This window comes from Limulus polyphemus, unplaced genomic scaffold (assembly GCF_000517525.1).
Source record: "Limulus polyphemus unplaced genomic scaffold, Limulus_polyphemus-2.1.2 Scaffold287, whole genome shotgun sequence".
Taxonomy (NCBI): Eukaryota; Metazoa; Arthropoda; class Merostomata; order Xiphosura; family Limulidae; genus Limulus; species Limulus polyphemus.
In genome coordinates this window covers 335,280-344,828 of record NW_013665897.1, presented here as the reverse complement: position 1 = coordinate 344,828, position 9,549 = coordinate 335,280, and positions in this window count along the sequence as shown.

Genomic DNA, 9,549 nt, shown 5'->3' with positions numbered 1-9,549 from the left:
CTGTGCCACTGAGGGGCAAGTAAAAGGGAGCGACTTTCAAAAAAAGTGTCATGTGTAAGTGGAATTTTAAACATACTGGGGGTCATCTAATAGTTTCCTTCCTACTTGGACTTTTTCCTAATAGACGTGAAGCAGGTATTAAGCCACCGGTTTTTCATTTCCAGTTTAATCGCGAACTAAGGCTACAAAAATTTTTAAATAACCATTAAAAAGTTACACACACATACACAATATATACCATGCTGCATTTTCTTTAAGTTATAAGAAGGTAGATTGTTCTTGAATGATCCAGTCTTGAATATTTATAAAGTTGTCTTAATTGAGCTCATCAACGATACAGCTGTCTTTCGATACCATAAATGCAGCCCTAGTGTCTGAGGAATCATCAAACAGGACATCTCGGTAGTGCTAGTAACAAGAAACAACTTATTAAAAATTTACTTTTTCATTAACTTGATTGTTAAGCTAAAACATTAAAACTATCTAAACAGGAAAATCATTTCGCAAGTAAATATGGAATATATACAATAATATATATGTATATGATAATAACAAATAACATTATATATATATATGTCACAAAATCTAGGCTTGGACAAATCCTAGTAATAAAAGTTGGGTAAATATAACGAGGAGATAACTGGGGAAGAAATTGGACGTGAATTAAAGAACAAAGAAAGTAGTAAATAGCTGAGAAAAAAGGGTAAACTATACGGCGTGGCTCGGTAACGGCGAAACGTTGGACAGATAAACAGGAATAATTGAACCATAAACCTTGGGAGCTGTGAAAGCAAAGTAGATGCTAGAATTAGATTGCGATAATAGATATGAATGCATGAACAGCAATAGTAAATATTAGATGCTTCGAAAATAAAGTGCAGTGGGGACGAATGACCATGAGGTTAAGCCTAAATTGTAATCAAGAAATCGACTGATATATCCTGGAAATTATTCACAGGTATAGGACTTCTGATTCTTCAATTCAACTCTTTCAAACTTAATAAACTACGTATTTTAGTTATAGGTATTTATATAAATACAAACATTATTGATACTAAGAAGGTTATATATCTTAGTAATAAGTCTACATTTAAGTAACCATCGTTTACACATAAAAGTTTGTCAGAACACCGATAAGAACATCACAAGTTTGAATATAATTTTTAAACAACTGTCGATATAAAGGAACAGAGTAACAAAATACTCACACTTGTAAACTAAAGGTATACTAAATGAAACCTCTCACTAGATAGACCAGTGCCACTTGAAAAGATCAATCCATGTGGGATTCGAATCCTCATATTTCGATCCTCCTCTTAACCAACTGAACCTTAACTTCAAATGCCCTCGTATACCCTTAAAATTGTTTAACTTAGGTTCGTTAATTTTATGAACTGCTCCAGTACAAAAAGAGCATGCAGGGATGTAAAAAAATATCATCTGCTTTCTTCCTAATTGCTGAGGGTCGGAGACCATGGTTTGTGACATCATAATTGTCTATAGGCTCCTGTTCCTTGCCCTGTTGGTGCAGTTGGCCGACGACAATCCGGTCCACTCCTTGATGTCGTCTACTGGGCTGTCGTTCACGTAGGCGACATCCTTCAATCTTTCCTTGCAGGATGATGGATGATAAAAAACAACAACATCCTATATTAGAACTTAACTGCAAACAAGACACTACACGTCTAATCAGTGATTTTATTAGTTGCTAATTTTCTTCTTGTCATTATACGTAATTCTGCGGTGTCAAAACACAGTACTTTAAATTGTTGTTGTCATTTAAACTAAATATATTAGCTAAAAATGACAAGAACATATATATGATCATAGTAGAGTATCTTGTGACTGAGTGGCTGAACGATGAAGATTGAGAGTTAGGCTTTCTTATTTCATTTAAACACATTTAAAATGAATTCAAATGGTATTCTTTTCATTGAACAATTCGAAATTACAATAAATTTAGCTGAACAAGTAAGTTTTGGCTCTTCAGAAACAAAAAGAGTATTTTGAGTATGACATTTAAATTAAACACTGGATAATATCTGAATATTTCTTCCTTTTATATTCATCACGCATAATGAACTATAATTTGTTTCACCTAAGAAAATGGGTGTGTAAAAAGAGGACATATATTTGACCTCTCTGTTCCTCATACATTTGGAAAATACATTGCATATCATCAGGTATGGAATGTAAAATAGGAATACACCAAATGGACACATCATAACTACTCACTTTCGTGTACTATATTCAGAGGCGTATGATAAATGGCTGAACGAAAATGGAAGTTGTCCACTGCGTTGTTTGTTTGTATGAATATATCTACTAGGTTTCGGTGAGTGTGTTTGGATACACTGCAGAAGAAGCCGGGAACTTTAATAAGGTAATGCGTAGAAAACAGAAGTTAGCTTCAATGATTCATGATTATGGCTGACAAAACAAGTCATACGCCAGCCGGATGCACGACTTTCTACTTCCCACACTCAGACTTACTATAGTCTCCATACTTCTTTCGGAAAGATTTATAGAGTCTTTCAGCCACTTTTACCGTCGGAAATAAGAGATAAACAAAACGTATTTCATGGATATTGAATCGACCATTAGCTAAAATTATGATTTTTTTACTTTTTTTTTCCCAAAGGTTTTTTTTTCTTTCTGTAGGTTTAGCTGTAAGTAACTTGCAGTGGTCTAATCTATTATCAGCTATTGCAGTTGAAACTTTTTATGTTAAATACACAGAACCTGTATAAATGGGGAAATATCACCATTAACTAATCAATATTTATGCTTTTGTTGATAGAGATCTGTGGCTACATGTGATGGGTTTTAAATTGATTTTAACATTTGTTTTACATTTCAAAACGTACTGTGGTTTGTGGGATTCCGAGAAGTAAGATTTAAATGATGCTAACCTGGACGTTACCTTTCATAGCTTATCCAAGTTTATGTACTTTGTTTACGTCTTGAATGCGTCTTTGAATTATGATGATATGCTTCACTGTTTCACATTTATTTTTTATTAACAGGAGTTCCTCCATAAGTCAGGCACTGCACTTGGCTATACTTTTATATTAGACCAAAACCAATCACACCAAACTATAGGGACGTAGATGGAGAGAGAGAAGTATTATTTCCGAGTATTACCTAAGCGAACTCTCGGAAGGATTAACGGGAACAAAAGCCATTGTACAATATTGTACATCTCTGGTATCAGGGAGACAGATGCTTCGTTTTCGTCACCTACTGGTGATAATTACTGAAGGTGGAATGCCGCGGCTTGTGGAATGATACTTTGGGGAATGAAGAAGATGAGCATACCAGTTGGATATGGTACTGTAGTGCCGTTAAAGGTACATGTGGGATCTCATCCATGTAGTCTCTTCTCCAGACCAACAATACTTAAGGGAGTTGAGCCAACTCAGCGGCCAAAGCTACACCGAATTTTATCTTTACACTCTTGATGAATGGTAACTATGGTTTTTCTACTTGCACTTTTCTTCATTTCTCATTTGGCCTGTTTCGTAATACGTGTACTTTAACTACCCTTTTTCATCTTGTTTCTTTCAAACACATTTCTTTTTACTTTTATAGACAATAGCTTTCGTTTTGTTAATGTTCATTCGCTCCTAAGATTTCGTGTTCTTCGTTAATTGTATCAGAACTATATAATATCATTAGACAAATTTTACTTTTTCAATAGTATATATATATATATATAAACTGTAAATGACGACGACCTAATAACATAGTTCATGTTAAGAACAAAAAATAACGTTTTGGAAGAAATAATGCAATTATGGTTTTTATCTGGAAGTGATTAGCAGAATAAATAATATCAACTACATTTTCTTCTAAACCGATTTCACAATTATCGTATTCATGCGGCATTCTCATATGATTTACGTTATTAGGCAAGTTATGAAACCAAAAGAACTGGAAATTAAACAAAAATATTTATACAACGTGAATAAGTCTGATTTTACTCAGAAATAAAGATATTGGCAAAATGTAGTTTCAAAACTAAACAACACTTTGTTCAATAACACATACAATAAGTGTAGGTGAATGTAGTTCGTGATCTGTAGACAGGCTGTAATATTGATTAACAGGTTGGTCATTTGTGTTGAGAAAAAGACAGGAAGATAAAAAAAAGGACTGAGAGACAAGATGAATACCAAAGAAATTTTGATCAGTTTCGCTTACTGAACACAACGGCGATTTTGAACGTTCGTTTTTTTTGCAAGGAATAGTTTGCTGTAGTTCGAAGAATTCCAAGTCACCAATTAGATACGCAAGTCCCATTAATAAACAGACCAACCACATTTTCAGACACTTTTTTCACATATGATTTTATATCAGAAATGAGTTAAGACCAACTTAACAAATTATCCAACAATATAGACATAAGTATGTGGCGAAGCTTATGGCCATTTTAACGACAAGATTAGTGTGAAGTTCGAGACTGATCATCTAAAACGTGTAACTAAGAACAGAACGCTACAATAAAATAAATAAGAGAATAACAATGTAGTCATATGCTATGTCAAAAGGTGATTTAGTTTATGATACTTGCATATCACAACTCTCCGTTATTTATCTAAGGTCACCCTGGCCATCCTTAAATACCAAATCAAAATTAAACTGGGGGGCAATGTGTTAACAACACATATCTTTATCACAAATTACGAAACAAAAGCAGTAGCATGACAATGCAATAATAAAATAATCAATATAACACAAGAAATATCCTTTAATAAAAAGTACCTTCAGAAAATATATGTGAAACTAAAAAAACCCTTTAACAAAATATACAATTTGCCAAATGCAAAGAAAATGGAATCGTTTTATTTTTAAGTTATACAAAAAATATCGTAAACCTTATATTACTAAAAAGTATAACTCTCACTCTTAGAAGAGCTGCTTGTGTCATAGTGGTTAGCGTGCCGGGCTGCATATCAGAAGGTTCAAGGTGCAAGTCCTCGATATTGTGCTGAAAACGCTCTGCAGAAGCACTGAAAGTAAATTTCATTATTCGGTTATGAAAATAGTGCGTGCTCCTGACTGTTTGCACTCTCTCTCTTTGATCAATACTTCTAAATTAGGAATGATATTGCCTGAACTTTGAGGTCTTGGACCTGGCTGTTTAGCAACAGAAGACGCCATTCAAGTTAATAAGTAATGGATACCTCTCCTAGAAGTTACTCAATGAACATGAAAAATGTATACGGAAACTAATTATAACTCTTTTACTTTTACAGGTTATGCAGGGTGATTATAAAGAAAGTTTCGTAGTTCAGCGTGTGATATCTCAAAAAGAGTGTGAGGAGGGTAAAATTGCACAACTGAGGAAACAAAAGACTCCTCTCAACTTCAGCCGCCATTTGAAGTCATTACAGAAAAAGAAGAGGTCAGCCACTTTGTGAATTAAAGATATAAATATTATTCACTGTGAATAAAGATTTTGTTTTATTTGTTCACTTGAGTGAGTTTCTTTTCTCTGCTGTCCGAGTTTGATTTATTTTTTACATAACCGTTCCAGAAGCTGCTTTCTTTTAGATGCTTTAAACTTATCTGTTACATATCGACATACCTGATGACAACATGCATACATGTTGTGTTGCAACTCTCCAAAAACGAATAAAAAAGAAGACTTATAGAGATGACAGCATCTCCAGTGAACCTGAATATTTCTTCCCTTCCAAATACAGATAAGATTTCTCAGGTTACATTTCAAAAATTAACTAAATCTATTCGTCAAAGATTTTTCACCCTCATACCTTGGAAAGCAATGGTTGCAAAGCTCTTTCAGTTTCCAGATGTATTGGACCCTCTAGCTATCATCATTAGCCATACCAGCTATCAATATCACAGGCATTTTATCTAATACCATCCGTTTCCTAGCTGCCAAGGTTAAGTGGTTTCACATGATATTTTAACCAAAAATCCACGGAGTAGCCTTTTCTATAACTCAGAAAGCAAAGACTGCCAAGTCCTTTTGATTTTCAAGTCTAACCACCACATTTTTTTTTCAATTTATATCTTCCTTCAAAATATTGTTGCTGAATGGATCTCAAGTAACTTGGTCTGCAGAATTAACGCATAACTCCTTTCAAGATCCCGGAAAACAATATATTTTACCTGTTGTTATGATCAGTATCGTATACAATCACCTAAGTCTAATTATTAATTAGTAACTAATTACTTCTTTTTTAATTTTTACTTATTAGTTGCTTTTATAACTAGATACTAATTACTAACTAGATTCTTTATCCCACGTTTTGGTTACTAATATGCTGCCATCTTCAAAGAAGTCCTGAGAAGGTCTATTTTCCTAGTTGATAATGGCCGGGATCAGTTCCTGTGCCATCCTGATGGGAGCCTGGTACGTTAGCCACTCTCCTCGTCTCTGGATCATGAATCCCTGCAGAGCTTAGTAAAGGACAGGAGAGCGTTCATAATCCAGAATAGTACTTCCCTTAGTTTTCTAAAAGTTTTCAGACTAACCTCCATTTCAACAGTCACTTCTTCCTGTTGATTATAAGGTCTTCATCTTGAAAATGAAATTTAATACCAACAAAGAATAGAACTTAATGTATAGTCTAAAACACAAAGAAGCAACAGAAAGGCATGTCAAACGTAAACTCCAGAAATAGAAATCTTTGGTCCCAACGCTAAAACCGTTCTTAATAATGTAATCTGTGGCATTCATCAGGTGAAACTTGCACTGACAGGTAAGTTATGAAATACAGAAACTGGAGATTCAAAGTGACTTGTATGATGCGAAATATGAATAAGACTGAATCAACCCAGAAATACATACTTACAAAACATTTGTTTTAAAAATAAACAATGCTTGATTCAATAACATCTACACAGAGCAAATTTGTAGAAAGTTCCTACTCAGTTAGCAGGTTGGTTATCTATATGAATGGCTTCTCTATGAGAAACAAATAACAAGGGAATATCTGATAGATAATTTCACCATACAAACATAAAAAAAAGTTCTGATCTGAGAATACCTGAATGCCAAACCATCTATAGCATTGGAAAAGTATCATTAAAATCTAGCTACGAATACGAATAACATGCCAAAAATAAGTAAGATTAACTTAGCGACCTATCCAGCAAGATGGCCATTTGTCAGACTAATTTGGCGAAGCCTACTAGGATCTATAGGCTCGTTACTGGGATCTACAGACATGATTACTTGGATATAAGGGTATGATTAACACATTCCAGGCTGGTTACATCCTATTCGTTTAGAACATGTAACTAACAAGATGGCCATTTGTGAGACTGACATGTCTTTGGCGAAGCCTACTAGGATCTATAGGCTCGTTACTGGGATCTACCGACATGATTACTTGGATATAAGGGTATGATTAACACATTCCAGGCTGGTTACATCCTATTCGTTTAGAACATGTAACTAACGCCACTAGTCTGTAATAAAATTCTGATAACTTGATGATTAAGATATGTGTTTGGTGTTTTAAGTTGTCTTTTACTCATCACACTGAACCTATATTTATATAGGGATAGTGATGATGGTTAGAATTTCTTGAAATCAGTATAGCTCGGTGACTAGTTGTGAATTGAATGATAGATAGGGCTTCATATTTTTCAGTATTTTATAAAGTTTATCTGCTGAATAATTCAAAAGAATACATTAGCAGCATTAATGATTCATATTATTTAAATCCTATATAAATATATGCTCACTACACCTCAAAACACCATATATATATATAATACACACTTCACAACTATGAGAACCAGTCTAGTCTTATTTATTTCGATTTGCTCATGCCCAGGGTTACATATAAGGGTTGGAATTATCCGAAACTGGTATAACTCAGTGACAAGTGGTGAATAGTATGATATATTGGGTTTCATAATTATTTTTAGTAATATATGTATAAATGCATTATGTTATATTGTGACATTAGGTTATGGTATCTGCGTATTTTAAAAAGTGTATTGTGTTTACCAGGGTCATTCTGTTTATTTTACTATAAAAATGCAGTTGTAACCTTTTCAGAGCTGCTATTAACCAGATACGATTTTTGAGGATACGAAGATTGTGTTTTAAAAACAGAGGATTTCGAATTCTTCGCATGAGTGATTTGTAAAATGTCTGTCACCTTTGCCATAGTTTCCTGTCAATGCCTAAGGGTGTAAGGGTAGTTCCCATGAATAGGGTTAGTGCTAGTTAGTTATTTTATGTGAGTCATATTTTGAGAGACTTCCTGCTGGCTTGACGTATAAGGATTTGAAAGCATCATTAGTCGTTTCCATTTGTGGATAAATGGCTTCGTCTACGTGAATATTTTATTTAAATGCAATTAAATTATAGTTAAAATCCTTACAATATTTCTTCTACTTCTTTAAAATGAAATTATTCTATATTTTTTAATTCCCTTAGTCCAGTTTTATTTGTGCAGATAATTTGAATGTTTACAATCACGTTAAAGTGGCAAAGGATGAAAAAAATTGATGTTTTGTGCTAAGAATATTATGACGCACTCGCCATAAGCCTGATGGTATTTTGTCAAACACTGCGTTATATTTCCGACAAACAATATAGTGTTTTGTCTAAGATATATAGAGGTCGTGTTTTGTTTAAGTAAAAAATATAAATGCAACGTAGCATCCGATCTAACACTGCAAAGCACGAGTACCAGAGCGCCCAGTTTAAAAGTACAGTATACATTGCAGCAAGCACATGGGGTGCATGCACTATGATATACGCTTCCAGTAACGTGTAATAAGAAAGTGTCTTGAATTGTAATGAAGTAAAATTCAAAAATGAGCTGCTAGCGATCATAGCGAGCTCCATATTATGCAGTTTTAGTATTTAAGTAAAATTTATTATCAACAAACGCGTAATATTACAAATAGTTACAGAAGTACAAGTTCTACCAATAAATGATAAAAGTCACACCTGATTAAACCCTATGGATTTGTTTTTCGGATATTCACACAAGGTTACTCAAGAGACATCTGCGTTCGCTGTCTCTAATTTTAACAGATAGACGAGACGGAAAACAACTAATAAACAACACCCATCGCTAAATCTTGGGATACTCTTGTCACACCTGATTAAACCCTATGGATTTGTTTTTCGGATATTCACACAAGGTTACTCAAGAGATGTCTGCGTTCGCTGTCTCTAATTTTCAATAGATAGACGAGAAGGAAAACAACTAATAAACAACACCCATCGCTAAATCTTGGGGTACTCTTGTCACACCCGATTAAACCCTATGGATTTGTTTTTCGGATATTCACACAAGGTTACTCAAGAGATGTCTGCGTTCGCTGTCTCTAATTTTCAACAGATAGACGAGAAGGAAAACAACTAATAAACAACACCCATCGCTAACTCTTGGGGTACTCTTGTCTGGTCGAATAGTGGGATTTGCCCGTCACCCATATAACGCACCTATGGCCCCAAAATGCAAAGCGCGATTCTTTTTCGGCAATGGAACAAGAACATTGGACATGTAGATCTCCAGCCCAGCACGCTAGCAACTAGACCATGTTTGG